The sequence below is a fragment of the Ailuropoda melanoleuca genome, chromosome 15 (assembly GCF_002007445.2).
Source record: "Ailuropoda melanoleuca isolate Jingjing chromosome 15, ASM200744v2, whole genome shotgun sequence".
Taxonomy (NCBI): domain Eukaryota; kingdom Metazoa; phylum Chordata; class Mammalia; order Carnivora; family Ursidae; genus Ailuropoda; species Ailuropoda melanoleuca.
This window is the reverse complement of record NC_048232.1, coordinates 11,764,474-11,786,216: the sequence shown is the minus strand read 5'-3', so window position 1 is coordinate 11,786,216 and position 21,743 is coordinate 11,764,474. Positions and strand designations below refer to the sequence as shown.

Genomic DNA, 21,743 nt, shown 5'->3' with positions numbered 1-21,743 from the left:
TGCAATGTAAGAAATATTATAAAATTATAATCAGTATGTTTTGTTTCAAGGAGCTTTCAAATTTGCTAATAAGCATTTTATTAAATTAATTAACATTATTGAACTCTTGCACAGACTTTTTTATTTATTTACATTTATCACAGAATATCAGCTAGTTGTGAAAAAAACTTAGTTGCTTTATCAATTGTCTATACTCCAACTTTGTTAACTAATAATCTGGATTAATTGTAATTTTACAACAAAAGACTGATTTTTCACTTCTTGATTTTCTCCACTCTGCTAAATATTGAACGTAGTTGTGCTCATGGATGCAGTTGTTAAGACCATTCGGTATTGCACAGTTTATGTGATTGATGAAAGAAGAAGACAGTGAATTTAATGACAGTTCTTTACCAATGCTTATTGGTTGTATACTGGAAGGGGTTTACATAGATTTACTCTACTTTTAACTCAAATTCAAAATTATCTTAAAAGACTGCTTGATTAAAAAAATTATTTAATCAAAGACAAAATATGGTCTTGTGGTTTATATTCTCTCACAGATAATGCACTACAAATGAAGAAGTTCATCTTAGAGCTACAGCAGGAAAGAAAAAGCTTGTGACCTAGGTCGAAAGGTACGAGGATTTGTATCGAAAACGAATTTTAGAGGGGAGAAAAAAAGCTGGTGGAGGAGTAGGGGACCTTTTTTCAGCTGGTCCTCTGAATTGAGCTGGATATCTACCAGATCATCCTGAACACCCATGAAACCAGCCTGAAAATGAATTTTGACATAATGAAAAAAATAATGATGATTTTCAACATTTTCCTTTTTTTTAAAAAAAGATTTTATTTATTTATTTGACAGAGAGAGAGCCAGTGAGAGAGGGAACATGGGCTGGGGGAGTGGGAGAGGAAGAAGCAGGCTCCCAGTGGAGAAGCCTGATGTGGGGCTCGATCCCAGGACTCTGGGATCACGCCCTGAGCTGAAGGCAGACGCTTAATGACTGAGCCACCCAGGAGCCCCAGATTTTCAACATTTTCTTACATTGATCAATACAGAGATTTTAATTCTTTTTTTTTTTTTAAAGATTTTATTTATTTATTTGACAGAGGGACAGCCAGCGAGAGAGGGAACACAAGCAGGGGGAGTGCGAGAGGAAGAAGCAGACTCCCAGTGGAGGAGCCTGATGTGGGGCTCGATCCCAGAACGCCAGGATCATGCCCTGAGCCGGAAGACTTAACGCTTAACGACTGTGTTACTCAGGCGCCCCCCAGAGATTTTAATTCTTGACAGTGTAATGTAAATTGCTGTAAAAGCTAAGAAAAATTTTAGAAAACATTTTCATATTGATACATTTGAAGCTGCTTTCCAATTTATGCAATACGCTTTTGAATTTGGCATTAATAGCACTCAGTTTACTTTAGAGCTAGGTAATTTATTTAACTTAGATGTAATTTTGAAATCGATATATTTTTGCTTAAAAATGAAATAAATTATTCTCAGATAGATGAGCTAGTTGTGTCAATGTCGAATACACTGTCATTCTTTTAAATTATTTAATGTATGGCTGGTTTGTTACACAGCAATGGATAAGCCAAATGGGAAGCTAATCATTTTTAGATAAAATTTTTAACAGCAAGATAGAATATCTTTTACTTCACATTTGACTTTTGCCATATAATCACAAAAGGGCTATTTTTGTAAAAACATTAAAAAGTTGTATTTAATTTTTCCCAAGTGCTTTGTTAATCCTTTGATAGTTGAATATTTTTATTTTTAAAATATCTTTTAAGTTATCATTCTTGTTTATTTTCTCTTTGTTAACTGGCAAATTGTGCTGTATCATCTATTTCAAATAGTTTTGCAATACTTCTTTCATCAACTTCATGAAATTCTACATCTTTTGCAATATTTACAATTTTGTTTCACAGTAGACCTCTACTGTATTTGAATTTATTATCTGCTATAATAGTGAGGTAGATATTGATGTCTTGAAAGGAAGGGGCTTTGGTCAGAGATTAATTTTATAAGAAGTCAGTTTATTAATACATAGTTTTGTTTTATGATGACTTTGCTTTTCTTCAACAGGTCAGATAACGTATGCTCATGTAGTGAGAGGTCCCCTGTACTGCTATATTTATAGCTGAGCAGGCCCTGGTACCAGACAATGCTGGGCTTTCTGGTAAAAGCTGAGTTGAATCATGTGTGTTACGCTCATGGTTTCTAAGAGGAGTTTCCTTCTTTTCACCATGAATCTAAATCTTGGCACAACCCACTCAGGTTAAACTTTGGGGAGGGAAAGAACTAGAGAGAAGCCTCAATCCCCAAGCCTGTTTTAGCATGCTGTTATAGGTGTGGAAGAGGTGGGAAAAGGACATGAATGGTCTGAGAATTCAGCTTTTTCGCAGCCTGCAGAGGGGGAGGCTGAAGAGAAAGAGGTCTGCTAACCTGTGTGGCCCTTAAAGGCACCAAGAACCTAGTAGGTGGGACCTAGTGAATGTTCTGGACTCTCATCAATAAAATTAGTAAATCTTCATCTCTTGGGGGAGGGTGGAGGTAGGAGGGGTAGAGAAATAGAAGAGTAGAAAGAGAGGACTGAAGAACCCCATCCCTCTACAATATTCACCTTACTGGGGGAGAATCTACCATTGGGTGATGAGACGGGGGGAAGTCACCAGTTGAGGAACAAGGGAGGTCTTTCACTCTGAGGGCAGATCACTCTGTACTTCTTTCCTCATTCTTCCTCATGGAAAGGAGGAGAGAGAACTAAGCAAAGGAATTGCTCCTCTGGGCAGAACCACTTTAGCAGCAGACTAAGAGAAGGCGGGTCACAGGACATGAGCTTGTCTGAGCTGAAGTTCTTATAACTCATTGTTTGAAAAAGCTGCAAGGTTTTTTAAAGCCAAGAGTTCCTAAAGTCTGGGACTACGGCTAGGGGGGCACTGACTCCAAGGGAGGCTTGAAATGGAGGGAGCAGGTCTTGAGTGAAGACCTGGAGATGGGGGCAAGATCAAGCTGTGATTGAGAAGAGTACAAAGATGGGAAGGAACAGGTGTACATTGAATTGGTTTCCTATAAGAGGTTGTTCCAGGAGAGTTAGATCTGCTTTCTATTGGTAAATGTTAAGCTTGGTTATTTCCACGAAACTCATTTTTTGGTAAGTCATTAGCACAACATTTATAGTTCTTTTATAGCATAGCTATAATCTAACCCTCAAATCCCACCCCTCTGAATTTAAACATACAAATTCAATACACAAGAGAACATTTAAACTGAATAAACAGTTTTAGTGTGGAACAAACTTTCGGGAAGCTGAAGTTGTATGTTTATAGCTATGGAACATATATATATCCATTAATTCATTCCACAAATATTGAGTGCCTGATGAGTGCCAGTCACTATACCTAGTGTTCATATTATTAAAGCAGATTTGGAAAACTTATTTTTAAAAGCTGTAATGTATAAAGTGGGGTCACTGGCACTAAGTCATAATATTTTTAAATGGAACAAAGTCAGTAATGGAAAATTTAGAAAAAGCAGATATACTTCTACAAAGTATTTTACCTTAGGCATAGAAGTTGCTGAAATACCACAATTATGCCTTTGCAGTGAGAGCACGGATAGAAAGGTTAGTAAATGCAGGATGCAAGTAAAAAATCACTTAGGGAAAAAACACTAATTATGATGCCTTCAGGGTTTTGTTATAAATGAATTAATTGGACGCCAAAAAAGGACTGTAATCAGTAGTATTGACTTTCATTTATGTTTCAGAGCAATATTTGTTAAGCCCTTTAATACAGTGCTTTCATAGTAAACATAATACCCAAATTTCTTCCACACTTTCTATTCATTTCTTAACAGTCATCACAATGCCCTACCAAGCCAAAAATCCTGTGAGATCCTTCCTCCAGAATCAGAGACCATTTCTCCAGCAAGCTTTTCAACAGGATTTTAACTCTTCTGTCAGCTGGCAAAAACACTGAACCAGCAGATTGAAAACACACAGTGGTATGTATGTTTGGAGGCTCTGTAAACTTTCCCATGCATGCTATTCCATCGGCTTTGCACATTCCCGGAGCAGATACCGATGAGCTGAGAATTCATGCAAGTGCTCAGAGGTGAAAATTGGTCTAGTATGCACAGTTTGTGAATTTACAGTCTATTGAGTGGGCCCAGCTGTGGGCCTTCCCTTCAGGAGGGCTCTTCCCTTTTAAGAACTTTGTTCCATTCCAGCCTGTATGGCTTCTACCACCTCCCCCAGGAGACTTCACTTCCTATGGGAAAGAGCCACTTGTTGACAATATCTCAGGGAAACTCAGGGCAGCTTTGTGATAAGCACACATTACCCTCTTTCCACCCCTCCTTAAACTTTGGCTTATTTTTTTTCACCATTTCACTCCAAGGACATTGATGTGAAAGGAAGATCAGTGAAAACCACCTTGCTTTAGGTCTGAGAGTTAGTAAAAAAGGGAAGCTTGTCTTCTTAGAGATTTGCCTGACATCTGGCATGCTTAACCTTAACCTTGTCAGTTACACAGACATTTAAGTGAAGGTGTTTCAGAGGATGTTGAACTAGATTTTCAAGGTGTTCTTTCTTAGATAAAGGTTAATACCTTCAAAGGCAATTTTTTCTCTGCCCAATTTATCAATGGTACCAATTTGACTTCGAGCACGTGGTCTCTGTTTTAGTCATTTCTATTCCCTCAGGGACTTAAATAGTGCCTGACACGTAGTGGTTGAAAGGTAAATGTCTAAAGTTGTTTGTTGAAACAAATACAGAGTGATGACTGCAGAGTATAGAGTATAAAATCCTCAACCCATACCTTGTATTTTCCATTTCGTGTCTAAAAATTCACACTAGAGGATGTTGGGAACTTGATTTGATGGATTTAAAATTATAACAGGAATCTTAGAGCCTCATCTTGATTACTTGAAAAATCAACCGGTCTCCCTGTTTCTGTTTTGCCAACTGTGAAAGGGGCTGTTGGCAGTAGACTGAGGAAGGAAGAAGCATAGCGCATTGTTATGGGGTGCTTGTTGACTCCAAACTTAGCTCATTTCCCCCCCCTGAAATGTAGATGCCAAAATGGCACAGATTATGAGTTCTAGCAAGAGGTTAGGTTCCTGTTTCTGTCCTTTCCTGATGGGACAGAATTGTCATAGACTCATGGTCACTGGAAGGGTCATTTGGGCTAAATATTAGTCTCCAAATTGGTTGTATTTTCAACTACTGTAGACAGTGGCTACATGTTCTAAACCCACCTCCTGAAAATGTACCATGCATTAATGTTTTTTCTCAGCAGTCCCATAACATTCCTGTGATGGAGCAAGATTCCAACAGAGTTTTAACATACAGAGTTATCTCATATGAAGGAGGCCCCATTTGGGAGCCAGGGGAGCCCAGGCAGGGATTCCTAACCCTGTGCCCCATTCCCAGCACCCCCGACTGCCTATAGTTATGTGACCCCGGGTAAGGCATTTCACCTCTTGGGATTCCAGCTTCTTTATCTATGAAATAACATTGGCTTCCTGCCCCCCGAGGATACCAGAAGGAAGAACGAGTTAACATTTACATAGCTGCATTGGGAGCTTCCAAGAAAGGCACTGCATGAGTAGGAAATATGATATAACAGGAAGAACGTCTTCTATTTTTAAGTTGGTCTCTGGTCAGTCTTTCTGGGATTATTCCCTATGTACAGTAGTAAAAGAATAAGCAAACATAAAAGAAAGTTCTGGTTTTAATTCAGATAGCATAACTCTGAATCATAGTTGCTGGGGGGTTTTGTTGATTTGTTAACTTTGGGGTGAGATAACTGGATTGCTATTGGGAGAAATATTTGACTCTGGACTGTATTTAGGCAAAACAGATAGGTACTCCTGTTGGAGAACGGCAGTAGGCATAGATGGAATGGCCTACATTTGGAGTTCATCAAGATGGTACTCTGGAGGGTAGGAATTGTGCCTTAATGTCTTTATGTCTCCAGTATCTTTCCAGAGCCTGACATAGAGGTGCAAATTAGTTAGTGTTTATCTAATGAGTGCACTGGGATCTGAATTACAGCTTCATTGACCAATATTGTGCCCCTTTTCCTTAATTGTGAAATGGGAGTAATGTACCCTCTTTGCACGTTACCGTGAGGGCTAGATGAGTGATATGTGTAAAGTGCCCAGCTCACTGTCTGACACCCTTTTGGGGGCACATAATCACAGTAATTATTGTGATGTAACAGAGTAACCGTTGTCTTTCTCACCACTAATGTTGGGGACACAGGATAGTGCTGTGGCCAAAGCACAGAGAAGTCCATATCCTGGCCTTGGTATCTATCAGTGCTCAGAAAGCGGTATTTTAACTTTTTTGGAATGTGGTTCCTCATCTGTATAAGAGGGTGCTAAAATTGGATCTACTTTGCAGGTCAATATTTGAAATATAGTCCAGTATGATAAAGGGTCTTGATGTCCTTTAAAGATCTTTTGTTGTAACATACATCAGGACAATAGGTAGAACAGATTTATGAAACAAAATTAATGACCTTATGGCTACCACCACAGTCAAGACATGGAATGTTACTAGTACCCCAAGAACCCATCACATGCACATAGATCATTTCTACTCTTTGCTCACTAAACATTGCATCATGTGCATGTCATTTGGAATTTGTTAAAATATGTTTAATTGTGATAAACTATTCAAATTTATAAATGTGTGACAATTTATAAAGCAGTCCCTGATTTTTGGCAGTTCGGGTTGTTCCCACATACTGTGTTAAGTTCTTATAAACACAGATCTCTTTTATTCTCCAAATATGCCAGTTGCTCCTTGCATAGTTACCACCATTTCAGCCTTGTAGCTGTACCATATACTTTAATATCTGGAAGGGCAAATTATCCCTGCCAGTCCTTATTTATTTACTTATCTATCTATCTATCTATCTATTTATTTTTAAGATTTATTTATTTTATTTTATTTTTTATTATGTTATGTTAGTCACCATACAGTACTTCATTAGTTTTTGATGTAGTGTTCCATGATTCATTGTTTGCGTATACAAGATTTATTTATTTTAGAGAGGGTGTGTGTATGTGCAAGTGGGGGGGAGGAGCAGAGGGAGAGAGAGAGAGAGAGACAAACAGGCTCCTTGCTGAGTGTGGAGCCCAGTGCAGGGCTCAAACCCAGGACCCCGAGATCATGACCTGAGCTGAAATCAAGAGTCAGACGCTCAACCGACTGTGCCACCTAGGTGCCCCTCCTGCCAGTCCTCTTTTAAACGTCTTAGCTATTCCACTTACTACTTTTCCTTCCTTTTTTAGTTTGAAACATCCTCAAACCAACAGAAAAGTTGCAGTTTCAGTACCAACAACTTTTTTTCTGGAACCATTTGAGAATAAGTTGGTCCACAATGCCTCATTACCTGCAAATATATTAGTGTGCATTTCCTACAATCAAGGCTGTAGAAATCGAAAATTAACTCTGATATATTACCATCATTGAAATGCCAGGTTCTACTCAAGTTTTGCCACTTGTCCCAATAATGTCCTTTGTAGCAAAAGGACTCAGTTCAGAATCATGCTTTGCATTTACGCTTTTGCTGTCTTTTCCATCTCCTTCAATCTGGAACAGCTACTGAATCTTTTACTGATTTTTGTGAACTTGACACTTTCAAAGACTATAGACGAGTTGTTATGTAGAATATTACTCAGTTTTTTGGTCTGGTATTTCTTCACTATTATATTTGTGTTACACACCTTCAGCAGGAACATTATAGCAGTGACATGGTCATTGCATTTTATCAAGTAGCTCATGATTTCAATGTGTCCCACTACTCATGATGTTTATTTTGCTGAAGGTGGTATCTGCCAGGGTTTTCCAACCATAAAGTCATTCTTTTTTTTCCTCTGTAATGAATAAATATGTTTTTGGGAGCTATTTATAACTAAGTAAATATCTCTAAAATGTTCTGTTTATCATTCATGCATTTACTATTGTAATAGTAAGCTATTTACAATTATAATTGTCAAAAATAGTAAACTATAGGTTATAATCTATTACTATCATTATTTAATTTTAATTGATCACTGGGAGCTCCTTCAGGCTTGATGTGTGTGTGTGTGTGTGTGTGTGTGTGTGTGTGTTGACATGTCCCTGATGTTTGCTGAGTACTCCCTTACTTTTTGACTTTTTTGGCACAGCAGTATTCCTGGCTCATCCCACAACTACTCTATGGAATCAGCCACTTCTCCAAAGAGCCTGGTTCCTTTATTGGAGAATGATATTTAGAAACTTAGATCTGGGCACTAGGTGCTCTTATTTCTCCTATGTGTTATTGCTCCTAGGCTCTCTTAGGGGACAGAGCTGGGGAGTGTGTAGGTGTGTGTGTGTGTGTTTGTGTGTGTGTGTATATATCAGGGTGTTCCTAAGTCTTAGTGCAGCCTTAGGTTTTAATAACTTCAGAAGTAACAGATGCTATAAATAAATAAATCATTGGGAAAGTTAGTTATTTATACTTCTTTACACTTAGTTTCTTGAATTTTGAATAATGAATTTTTATTTTAAGGTTTTATTTGTGACAGTTTCATGGATGAGAATTTCTAAGACCGGTGGATTGCTTCCCAGAAGTGGAGGTTCCCTTGCTTGGCCACCTCTGTCACCTGATGTGTCTCCATCAGAGTTTTTCTTGTAGGATCACATCAAAACTGTCATGTATTTATCGAAACAACATTCTTGCAACAAGCTAGATAACCTAGGTGAAAGGGACAAATTCCTAGAAAGGCACAAACTGCCAAAACTGACTCAAAAAGAATTAGAAAATCTGAATGGGTTTATATCAGATAAAGAGTTTGAATTAGTAATCAAAACTCTTTCCACAAAGAAAAGTTCAGGAAGACATGATTTCCCTGGTGTATTCTACCAAACATTTAAACAACAACGAATGCCAATAAATCACAAAACCTTCCAAAAAAATTAAAAGATGGGAGGATACTCTCTCACTTATTCTATGAGACCAGTCTTACCTTGATACCAAAACAAAACAAACAAAAAACCCCTATCACCACAAGAAATGAAAAATACAGCCTAATATCTCTTATGAATATAGATGCAAAAATCCTTAAAAAGATACTAGCACACTGAATCCAGCAACATATAAAAAGGATTGGACACCAATCCTTTGTATTGATGAAAATCAATACACCATATTAATGGAAGTAGAAGACAGCACATAATCAAATCAATAGACAAAGAAAAAACATTTGGCAAAACCCAACACCTTTAAAGAAAAAATACAACAAATTAGAAATTACAAATGGGAGGGAGCATCCTTAATGTGATAAAGGGTATCTGTGAAAAGGTCACAGCTAACAACATATTTAATGATAAAAGGCTTTCTGTCTATAAGCAGGAAAAAGACAAGGATTTTGTTCTTGCCACTTCTATTCAACATTGTATTGGAAGTTCTAGCCAGGGTAATTAGGTAAGAAACAGAAATAAAAAGTCATTAAGATTGGTGAAGAAGTGAAACTACCTATATGCTAATGACATGATATTTTATAGAAAAATCCTAAGAAATTGACAAAAAATGTTAGAGCAATTATATGAGATCATCAAGGTTGCAGGATGCAAAATCAATATACAAAAACCAGTTGTATTTTTACACACTAGCAATGAACAAGCAAAACATGAAATTGGAAAAAAAAATTCCATTTATAAATAATATCGGAAAGAATAAAATGCATAGGAATAAATTGGATCAAACAAATACATGACTTATACACTGAAAACTACAAAACACCAATGAAAGAAATTAAAGAAGGCCTAAATAAATGGAAGGACATCCCATGTTCATTGAATAACTTAATATGGTAATAATCCCCAAAGTGATCTACAGATTCATCCCAGGAATGCAAGATTGGTTTAACACACAATTGCTAGAATAAAAAAACAAAGACAACTGTTGGTGAGGATGCGGAGAAATATGAACCCTCATAGATTGATGGTGGGATTGTAAAATGGTGTCATTGCTCGGGAAAACAGTTTGGCAATTCCTCAAATGTTAACATATATTTATCTTATGACCCAGAAATTCCACTTTTATGTATTTACCTGAGAGAGTTGAAAACATATATTCATACAAGAACTTGTAAATGAATGTCTACAGGAGCATTGTTCATAATAGACAGAAAGTAGAAACAACCTAAATGTTCAGTAATTAATGAATGGATAAACAAAAGATGGTATATCCATACAACAGAATATTATTCAGCCATAAAAAGGAACAAAGCACTAATTCATATTAAACATGCATAAACCTTGAATGTATTATGCAAATTCAAAATAGCCTAACACAAAACACCATATACTGTTTTAGTCCATTTATAAGAGGTGCCCAGAATAAGAAAATTTATAGATATAGAATATAGGTTAGTAGTTGTCAAAAATTGAAGGGAGAGGAATTTGGCAGTGACTGGTAATGGGTCTGGGGTCTCACTTTGGGTTGATGAAAATGTTCTGAAATTACATAGCAATGGTTATGCAACCTTATGAACATACTAAAAACCACTGAATTATATACTTTAAAGGGGTGAATTTTATGGAATGTCAATTTATGTCTCAGTAAAATAAAGTAAAACCAATGAGAGTCTAAAACCCTCATTTTTTTTTACAATCTGAAAGCTAGAATTATAAAGAAAATCTTTTGTTATTGAGAAATAGCTGATGAAAGTTTTATAAAATTTGAAAATTGACTAGAATTGTGTATAGCACAATGTAGTAATTATATGAATTTAAAACATAGTTTTCTTTATTACCATTGACATACACTAAACTGCATATATTAAAATGTACAATTTGGTAAATTTTGACATATGAATATATTCATGAGAATATATAAAAATAACTAGCATATTCATCATCATCCCCAACGATTTCTTTATATCTCTGTAATTCTCACATCTCCCTGGGCCCTAGGCAACCCCAATCTTATTACTCATATTATATATTAATTTGCATTTCTTAGAATTTTGTATAAAAGAAACCCTATGATATATTCCTTTTTTAAGAATCTGTTGTCTTTCACTTAGCATAATTATTTTGAAATTCTTCCATGTGTTGTGTGTATTAATAGTTCATTCCTTTATACTGCTGTGTAATATTTCATTGTATATCACTTTATCCATTTACCTTTGGGTAGACATTTGGGTTGTTTCCAGTTTTTAACTATTTCAAATAAAGCTGCTATGGGTATTGATATACAAATCTTTGCATGGAATATGCTTTAATTCTTTTGGGTAAATACCTAAGTGTGAAATGGCTTGGTCATATGTTTAGCTTTCTAAGAAACTATCAAATTGTTTTCTAAAGTGTTTGTATTGTTTACATTTCCACCAGCAGTGCACGGGAGTTCCAATTCCTTCCCATTCTCAGCAGTGTTTGGTATGGCCGGTCTCTTTAACTTTTACCATACTAGTAAGTTTGCAGGGTATCTTGCGATAGTTTTAATTTGCATTTCTGTAATGACTAACAATGTTAAGTATTTTTCCATGCAGTTAGTTGCCAGCCTTATATCTTACTTGGTGAATTGTCTGTTCAAGTATTTTGCCCATTTTTATATTGGGTTATTTGTCTTTTTCTTTTGGGTTTGAGAGTTCTTTTTGTATCTGGATATGCATCCTTTATAAGATACATGCTTTGCAAGTATTTTCTTTCAATCTATATCTTGATATTTCATTCTCTTAACAGTGTCTTTTGAATAGTAGAAGTTTTAAATTTTGATAAAGCCCAATTTTTGTCTAACCCAAGTTAGCAGAGGCTTTCTCTCAAAAGCTTTAGAGGTAATTTTTGCACATGATCCAAAGTATGGATTGAAGGCTTTTTCTCTGTTTTGCTTTTATTTGTGTTTTGGCATACAGTTATCCAATTGTTCTAGCACCTTTTGTTCAAAATAGTACCCTTTCTTCAATGATCGCCTCTGTATCTTTGCAGAAAATCAGTTATACAAAATCATATATATGAGTTTATTTCTGCACTCCTTATTTTGTTCCATTGACCTATGTGTCTGTGTTCATAACAAAACACACTTTACTGATTTCGCTAACTTTGTTGTCTTAAAACCAGGTAATGTTAGCCTTCTAACTTTGCTTTTCATTTTTTTAAGTCATTTTGGCTATTCTAAGACCTTTGCATTCTTTTTTAGAAAAAGATTTTATTTATTTATTTGACACACACAGAGAGAGAGAGCACAAGCAGGCGGAGTGGCAGAGGGAGAGGGAGAGGGAGAAGCAGGCTTCCCACTGAGCAGAGAGCCTGATACTGGGCTCGATCCCAGAACCCCGGGATCATGACCAGAACTGAAGGCAATGCTTAACCGCCTGAGCCACACAGGTGCCCCTAAGATCTTTGCATTCTGTATAAACTTTGGAATCTGCTTGGTAATTTCTACTGAACAGTCCACTGGAATTTTGATCAGGATTGCATTAAATTTGCAGATCAGTTTGGTTAAAATTGACACCTTAGCAATATTGACTTTCCTGACCTATTAGCAAAGCATGTGTCACCATTTTTCAAAGTCTTCTTCAATTTCTCTCAGTCAATGTTCTGTAGTTTTCAGTGTACAGTCTTTCACCTATATTTTCATTTTTTTAAAAAAGATTTTATTTATTTATTTGACAGAGAAAGACAGCCAGCAGAGAGGGAACACAAGCAGGGGGAGTGGGAGAGGAAGACACAGGCTCCTAGCAGGGAAGCCTGATGTGGGGCTCGATCCCAGAACGTCAGGATCACGCCCGAGCCGAAGGCAGATGCTTAATGACTGAGCCACCCAGGCGCCCCTCACCTATATTTTCAGATTTATTTCTAGGTATTTTATGTATTTTGATGCTACTATATTGATCTTTTAAACTTCAGTTTCCAGTTGTTCGTTGTTAGTGTATAGAATGCAACTGACTTTTGTATATTGATCGTGCATTCTGCATCTTGCTAAACTTGCTTATTAGTTGTAGTAGCTTTTCTCTAGATTCACTTGTATTATCTAGATAGATGATTATGTCATCTGTAAATAAATGGAATTTTACATATCCCTTTTCACAATTCTTTTTATTGCCTAACACTGGCCAGACCCTCCAGCAATATGTTGAATAAAAATGGTAAGAGTGGTCTTAGATGGAAATATTCAGTCTCTTACATTAATGTTAGCAATAGATTTTCACAGATGCTCTGTATTAGGTTAAGGAAATTCCCTTCTATTGCTAGTTTGCTGAGAGTTTTTTTTTTTTAAAGATTTTATTTATTTTATTTAATTGACAGAGAGAGACAGCCAGCGAGAGAGGGAACACAGGCAGGGGGAGTGGGAGAGGCAGAAGCAGGCTCATAGTGGAGGAGCCTGATGTGGGGCTCGATCCCATAACGCCAGGATCACGCCCTGAGCTGAAGGCGGACGCTTAACCACTATGCCAGCCAGGAGCCCCCTTGCTGAGAGTTTTTAATCAAGAATTCTTTCTCTCTCTTTTGTAAGCATGTAACATGCATATTTCTGAGTTTATTAAAACTTGAAATTGCACTAAGACTTTGAGACAAAGATGTATATACATGCACAGTCACACACCATTATATTTCTACATTATTTAAAAACAATTTATATTATATTGAAAACCATGAACCACACGATTTATTCTGTTTTTCTTCCTTTTCATATTTGTAACTCCTTTTTCTAACAGTAGAAACCTGGCTTCCATTAACCTTAATATATTTGCCTATTTGGTCAACTTCCTGTGTGTATCCATTCTCCCATCCCTGCCACCATCCCATATCTCCTGAAGCTGCACTTGGGCTCTTACACTCACTAGACTGCTGGTGCTTTCCCCAATATGGACACTCTCTTTACCCTGCTAAGCCTCTGACTCCATGCCCTGAGCTGCCCTTCTGCATGGACGACACCTTACTCTGACTACGCTTTGACACTCTGCACTTGTTATCACCAGCCCTTCCCACTGGCTTATGCACTGACATCCCATACTGGACTATTATGTGAATGTCCTCACCCCTGTTGGCTTCTGAAACCCATGTTGGGCTGTAGCTGTAAGACTCCTTCTTTGCCCTACTTAGATATGCATCTCTGCAAAAGCTGCTCTTCCCCATGGTTATCTTCCTCACCTTCTTGGGCTCCAAAGTCCCATGACACACAATCCATATGCAGAGACTCCCTCCTAACCCTGCTGGAGCTCTGGCATCCTCTGCTGGGCCACTCCTTTGCATGGAGCTATCCTTACATTTTGTGGCTCATTCCTGTGATGGGCAGGTGTATTTGGAAAAGTACTTATTTTGTTTGGTCTCCTATATCTCTCTTCCCACCCCAGCTTGAACATGTAATGTGCTTGGTCCCAACCAACAGGTTTAGGACTGAGTTTTTCAGGAAATGATATGAAGAGGAGAAAGACTAGGAAGAATTCACTCATTTACTTATTGTGATTAACTTAGAATAATTATTTTTTTTATCAAACTAATAAAACTTCCATTGTGCTTTTTATTGGGACTTTGTTAAACTTATTTTAGAAGGAAATGACATATTTGCAGTACTGGATCTCTCCCTCTTTGGATGATCCTGCTCAATCACTGCAGAAGAGTCTCCCATAAGGCAACTGTAGCCACAATTAAGGTCAGCTGGAGCTGTAATTAAGGTCGAACTCAGTATATGCTTCAGGGGACAGGTACAACGATGACCCAGGAGGAGCTAGCCTACACACTAAAGGAATTGCAAGACTTTGCCAATATATATCGACAGAATCTGGGCAGAACTGAAGTGGGCAGAGTATAACACTAGTTCTGGCCAAATTTATTGATATTGATGCATTTATCAGAATGTAGATTCAGTGTGCTGCTAGAGGTGGTTCTAAGAGTTTCCTTGATGGGTTGACTAAAATTTAGATTCAATGATAGCATATATTTAATGAGATTGAGATGTCAGAGCTTCTGTGGCATCATGTGGAAAAGGGAATTCAAAGCTTAAGAAGGTAGGAATATTGATCTGAATGTTTTCTGTGTGACCTGCACAGTCAGCTCCCAACTACATTCCACAAGATGGCCTAAAGAGACTCCCGTCACAAAAGCAGTGAGATGTATATTAATGAGGGGGCACCTGCATCCTTAAAAATCTCTGTGGCTGTTCTCCTTTCTAGGCAAGGCATGCCTGTAGAGGATGCCACTGTTTAGTTGGGTCCCCTGATTTCAAAGGGGATGATGAGATTTTGATGTAGCAGGGGACAAGCAGTCACCTTTAACTGCCTAAGGCAAGGTGAGCACATCTGCTGTAAAGACAGGAGGGACATACTAGTCATCAGAATGTTTTGAAGGTCAGAGATCTTTGGCAGTGGCTAGTTGATCATCGTGTCCTTCAGAAGTAAATACATGGAGTCTACTAGAACATTGCTTAATCTATATTACAGGAAAAACTGTAAGCCTCACAGCAGAATACCGAACTTAAGTCGCCACCGAAGAGAGTTGAGGCCTCTTACCCAGTTTCCAGACATAGGTAAATTCACAGAGACAGAGCCCTTTGATTGAAGGGTAGGCCAGGTACCCTTGAGGAAGGACTCCACACCATTGCCACAAGTATACACTGTAATTATTCTTCTAAGACTTCTTTAAAAGGACCAGAGGCAATTTACTAGAATGACTGTCCACTGGAAAAAGGAAAATACCAAGACCTTTGGGGGACTTTTAGACACCGGCTCTGAAATGATCTTAATCCCAGAGGGCCCCACAACCAAAGTGAAATTTTATAATGTTCAGATTATAGATGAAGTGTAGCTCAAATCAGACCCATATCAGGTCAGTTTGGTTCGGAGACTCAGCTAGTGGTTATTTTCCCCGTTTCTGGAGGTGTATGTAGAAGAGACATGGTTGGCAACTGGAAGAATCCCCACATGGTGCTCTCTGATCCATGGGCGATGGCCACTAGGGCAGGAAGGGCTAAGTGGAAGCCCCTAGGATTTCCATTCATACCAAGAAAGTAAGTCAGAAGTTAATACTACACCCTGGAGGGGGCGGGGGGGGGGTATTGCATAATGTTACCCTGCCTGAAGGCAGGAGAGAAGTGCAGATAGTAGAACATCTGACAGTTGTTTTTCTCTTTTTTCTTTGTTTGGATGCAAATGTGTGATTTAAGCTTTGATGGCTGAGGCCTGCACTTCAAAGACAGCTATCTTGAATAAACACAGTGCCAGCCACAGGACTAGGTGAAGAATCAAGCTGACCCCAGGCTCCTTTCTGTTAGAGATCTCCGTTGATTTTGATAACTGAGCATTTGAGCTGCTGGCTTTTCTAGTCCCAGGCTGTAAATTTCTGCTCTTATGTTTTAAATTCACCAATGAAGAATGAGTCTGCTAAACCCTAGGCATCCTACCCTCAACCCCAATAAAAGCACAACTCCAGGCCCCTGCTCTCTTTTTCTACCTGTGACCTTGCCTTGCGGCCTCAGGTGTGCTGTGTAATTTCCAGGACTTGTAAGTAATAAACTTGTTTTTCAAAGTGTCCTGATGGTTTTTGCTGAGGGCATCTTGCAGTCATCATGAGAACCACAAGCGCTGGTCCAGACCCCAGTCTCCAGCTGAGACCAACACAACACGTGATACTTATACTTATCACATCTCCATTGAACTCATCAGTTTGGCCTGGGCAAAAGTCACATGGATCTTGAAGAAGGAGCAACGTCTACTGTAAACTAATGAGGTGATAACTAAAATTTCAGATGCTGCCCCAGGCGTGGTATCTTTCCTGGAGAAAATTGACATGTTCTTTGTTATTTGTTTTGCAGCTGTGAATCTCGTATATGTCTTTTTCTCTATACCGATTTGTAAAGACCGCCAGAAGTAGTTTGCCTTTACTCGTCAAGGCTAGCAGTACACTTTCCCAGTCTTGCCTTCGGCTAGGCCCATTCTACTCTTTGCTGCATTTTTTTCTGCAGAGATCCTGATTGTCTTGACATTCCGCAAAACTCTACCTCGCCGGTGACATTATGATGATTGGCTCTGATGTTCATAAACTAGCAGATACTTGAGAGGCCTTCCTAGTGGGAACTAGAAGATGGGAGACAGAGCCCACAAAACTTCAGGGGCCTGTGACCTCAGTGAAGTTTCTGGAGGGTTGAATGTCACTTTTCCCAGGGGAAAGTGAAGTTGCTATTCTTTGGACCACCTACAATGAAAAAAGAGGAAAAATGCTTGGTAAGCCTTTTTGTATTTGGGGAGCAATATATACAGTACATACAGTATGTGAATGCACTACTTGGATCGTCTACAGAATCAATGAGAAGGCTACCAGTTGTAAGTAGAGACAAGCAAAGGAATGTCCTGCCACAAGTTCAGGCTGCCGTATAAATCACTGTATCACCTGGGTCTTTTTCCCCTCAGGTCCAATGATATGTAAACTGTCTGTGGCAAATGGACATGCTGTAAGGATCCTCTGGACAAGCACAATAGTCACAGCACCAGGCTCTAGGATTTTGGAGCAGACCTATGCTTTGTGCTGGATAAGACTATTTTCCTTTTGCAAAATAATGGTATGTTTCAGTGGGAGTCCAAGGGCCTGAGAACCAGGGCACCTAATGGTATAAATTCTGAGAATAGGAGAAGATGAGATGAGATGTCCCAGCTAAAGGAGTGATGCAGGAAGAAAAAAAGATGGGGTTTGCAAATTCCTCCTTCCTCCACTTTTTGTTCTATTCAGGCCCTCAATGGATTGGATGAGGCCCACTCATACTGGGGAGGGCTGCCTACTTTTCTGAGTCCAGCGATTCAAATGCTAATCTCATCCAGAAACATCCTTACAGACACACTCAGAAATAATGTTTAATCTGGGTGCCCTGTGGCCCATTTAAGTTGACACATAAAACTAGCCATCAAAAATTGCAAGGGACTTGAGTGAAATAGGCTTGGAAAATGGGTGACAAGGATGTCTGGGGAAGAGGTCTGTGGATGGACCTCTTGGGATGGTCAGATGATAAAGACGTTTGTGTCCCATGTAAATGACGACCACAGGCATTCACTGAAGAGAGGCTCTCAGTAATTAGGTTGGACAAATCATGTGCTCGGTGGATATCATTCTCTCTTCTCAGCCACTCCAGTGCTTGCTCTTGGGTCTGTGAAAAGAGTGGTCATGGTGGTAGGGACAGAGGCTATGCATTGGTTTGACAGCACGGATTTGCTCTTACCAAGGCTGACCTGGCAAATACCACTGTCGAGAGCCTACTATGTTACCAACAGAGACTAATACCGATCCCCTGATATGGTCCCATTCACTAGGGGAACCAACCAGCCGCCTGGTGGCAGGCTGATGACATTGGACCTCTTCCATCTTGGAGAGGGCAGAGATTTTTCCTCATTGGAATAGGCACATTCTGGACCTGGATACACTTTCCCTGCTCCACAATGCTTCTGCCAGTAGCACTATCTATGGACTCATGGAACACCTTACTCCCCATCATGGTATGTCCCATAGCACTGTTTCTGATCAATGATTTCTATACAAAAAAGGGAATGCAGCCATGGGCTCTTGGCCGTGAAATTAACTGGTCTTCTCCTATACTCCATCAACTAGAAGCAACTGGACAAATTTTGAAAGCTCACTAATGTAATAGAATGGCTCACTGAAGACTCATTTGTGTCAGTTGAGAGTCACAGCCTGAAAGGAATGGGTGCTATATTATAGAATACCAGGGGCACCTGGGTGGCTCAGTTAGTGAAGTGTCTGCCTTCAGCTCAGGTCACAATCTCAGGGTCCTGGGATCGAGTCCCGCATTGGGCTCCCTGCTCAGTGGGGAGTCTACTTCTCCCTCTCACTCTCCCTCTGTGCTCTCTCTTACTCTCTCTCAAATAAGCAGAGAAAATCTTAAAAAAATACCGTATGTGCTTTGAAACAGAGAACAATCCAGGGTGCTGTTTCCCCACAGTCAGAACATATGGGTCTTGGAATCAAGGAGTGGAAGTGGCTCATTGACTTATAAGCTCAATCATTCATGGACATAATTTTTGCCTCCCACCCTGGCTACCTTGTGCTCTGCTTGTATGGAATTCTTAGTCCCCTAAGAGAAGATGCTCACCAGAGGACACCCTCATGGCCCCAGGTGAATCACCCCCATCAGCGCAGCACTGCCAGACCTGACAGAGGAGAAGAGAAGCATGACTGACGTTTCTGTGAAGAGTCCAGGAGAAAGACAATCTCTCAAAGGTGCTCGTTTCTGGAAAATACATTCTGGGTAGAATTGGAAGAGTTTGGGTTCTGTCAAGTTTATACAAGCAGAGAGAAATCAGCCATGCATACAGATTTTTTTATTTGTCTGAATGGAAAGAAAAGTGTACGAATCTTTCCCAGGCTTCTGAGATGCTTGAAGATGCAATTGAAAAGCTTGCTTACCATCTTGTCTGGATAAGTTACAGCATAAGATTAACACAGAGCAAGGTTGCTGGGTAATAGAAAATCAATGTTAGTCCAATGACATACTGCTTTACCATCCGTGGTGACGATGCTGAGGTTATACTCTGCATATATTCACTTCTAGATGAACGACCCACCTGTGCTTTTAAAACATTGCCGGTTTTGTGTATATCCTCATGTTGTAGTTAAATGTACATACTCGGGAGTCTGATGCTGGGGTTTGAATCCCAGCTCAGTCACTTTCCAGCTCTGTGATCTTGGGTTCATCAATTAACCTCTCTGAGCCTAAGTTTCCTTACCTATAAAACGAGGATGATGGTAGTCTGTACTTTGGAGTGTTGTTAGGAGAATTAATCCTTACAATAGTGCTTGGCCCCCAGTAAGCAATGAATACACATTAGTAATTAATATTATAATTTGGCAATACTTGCTCAAAGTCTGCTTGTCAGGAATGCAAACCATTTTATATCCTCTCTCTTTCTCTAGCAAACCTACAGAATCCCTGCTAAATATCTGTAATGGACCAAATTGTGTCTCCTTTCCTCTCAAATTCACATGCTAAAACCCTAACCCCCAAAGAAACTGTATTTGGAGACGAAGACTTTAGGGAAATAATTACTTCCTTTTTTTTTTTTTTTAAAGATTACTTATTTGAGAGAGAGAGAGAGAGCATGAGCAGTGGGGAGGACCAGAGGGAGACTCCCCGCTGAGCAGGGAGCCCCATGTGGGGCTCGATCCCAGGACCCTGGGATCATGACCTGAGTCAAAGGCAGATGCTTAACCAACAGAGCCACCCAGGCACCCCAAGTAGTTAATTCCTTAGGTCACATGGGCGGGCCTCTAATCTGATAGGATTGGTGTCATTAAATGAGGAGGAAGAAACATCAGAGATCTCTCTCTCTCCATGTAGGAAAGGAAAGACCATGTGAAGACACAGAGGGGAGGCAGCTGTCTACAAACCTGGAAGAAAGCCCTCCCCAGAAACAATCCTGATGACGTCTTAATCTTGGGCTTCTGGCCTCTAGAACTGTAACAAGAGAATTGTCTGTTTTTTAAGTCGCCTAGTCTCTGTATTTTGTTATGGCAGCCCTAGCCGACTAAGACCACGACATGAAGTTTCCTAATTTACATGTTCAGGGAGAGACAAGTGAGCAGTGCTGACATACGGTGTCAGAGGCCATCCCTGAACACCATTTACCTATTGTGTGAAAGTCTGGTATCAACCATGGGGCGTGTGTGTGTGAGGGGGTCATATACATCATCTGAACAGGGGACTACTGTTCACTTGATTCCATCTAATGATAACTTTTTTCCTGCAAAATTCATCAAAGCCCTAGGCTGACACCCAGATATGCAGGTATCAGTTATTAACTGTGAGAAGCCCTCACTCTTACTTCTGTCTGCTTTCAGGCTCATCACAGAGGACTCTGTAGGATTAAGAACTTGGTCGACTGAGTCACTGATCAGATTCTGGGCTAATGCGACAGCATGTCAGCTGGAGCTGCCCATTCCGCTACCAGCGGGGCAGTGCTGGCTGGAGTCCTCATCATTCCAGTGTGGAGATGCCCGAAGCCCTCCCTTGGTTGTCCCCCTATTGTGTGAGGCTGCCCTTCTCACAGCCTCTTCCTCTGGAGTCCCTGTCCTGCAGGGGTGGGATCTGGACCACAGAGATGCCTTTCAAACACTGCGGTCACAACAAGCATGCATGAATTCAACTGCCCTAACTGAAGATTTAGGGATCCCAGGAAGAAGATTTGGGGGCCACAGGGAGGTGAGGCCCAGCCTGGAAACTTCCTCTCCTGCTTCTTTATCCTTGTTTCTCCTCACCTTTCCTTCCAGAATTCCCTAAGAACTTTCCCTTCAGTGCATGGAAGAATTTAGCTGGGTTCCAAGACTCAGACTTGCAGAAACCCTAGTAAATAAGATGCTTACAGAACAAAGAGTCTTCCATTTTAAGGCAGTTCCGCTTATACATTTATTATAAATATAGATTACATATAATATGTATGAAGTACCATGGAATGCATATTAGATGCATGATTATGTATGATGTAATACATATATAAAAATATTATAAATATAGTTATAAATAAACATCCTCTTTTTTCTTCTTCTTATTACCTTAGGAACACTTAACGGCAATTTCGAGATAAAAGGAGCTGCTGAGTTTAGAGAGAAACAGACTGTTGAGCCTGAGTCTCATGAGACTCACGCACTGACTTACGAAAAGCTGGTTGGAATTTACTTCTTAATTTATTCCTCAGGTGTAAACTGTTCAGAATCTGGAAGTAGGAATTATATAAATCATGCAGCTTTAGGAAAATCAGGACAAAATGGCTTTTC

At 39.4% G+C, this 21,743-nt stretch overlaps 1 long non-coding RNA gene across 1 annotated transcript; it reads left to right on the top strand.

Moving 5' to 3' along the window:
• Nucleotides 1–550: 550 nt before the first annotated feature.
• Nucleotides 551–19,166, top strand: LOC109490609. Its single transcript, XR_002143946.1, has 3 exons — nucleotides 551–617; nucleotides 3,845–3,991; nucleotides 19,044–19,166. It is a non-coding gene; the product is annotated as an uncharacterized LOC109490609 (long non-coding RNA).
• Nucleotides 19,167–21,743: the final 2,577 nt, after the last annotated feature.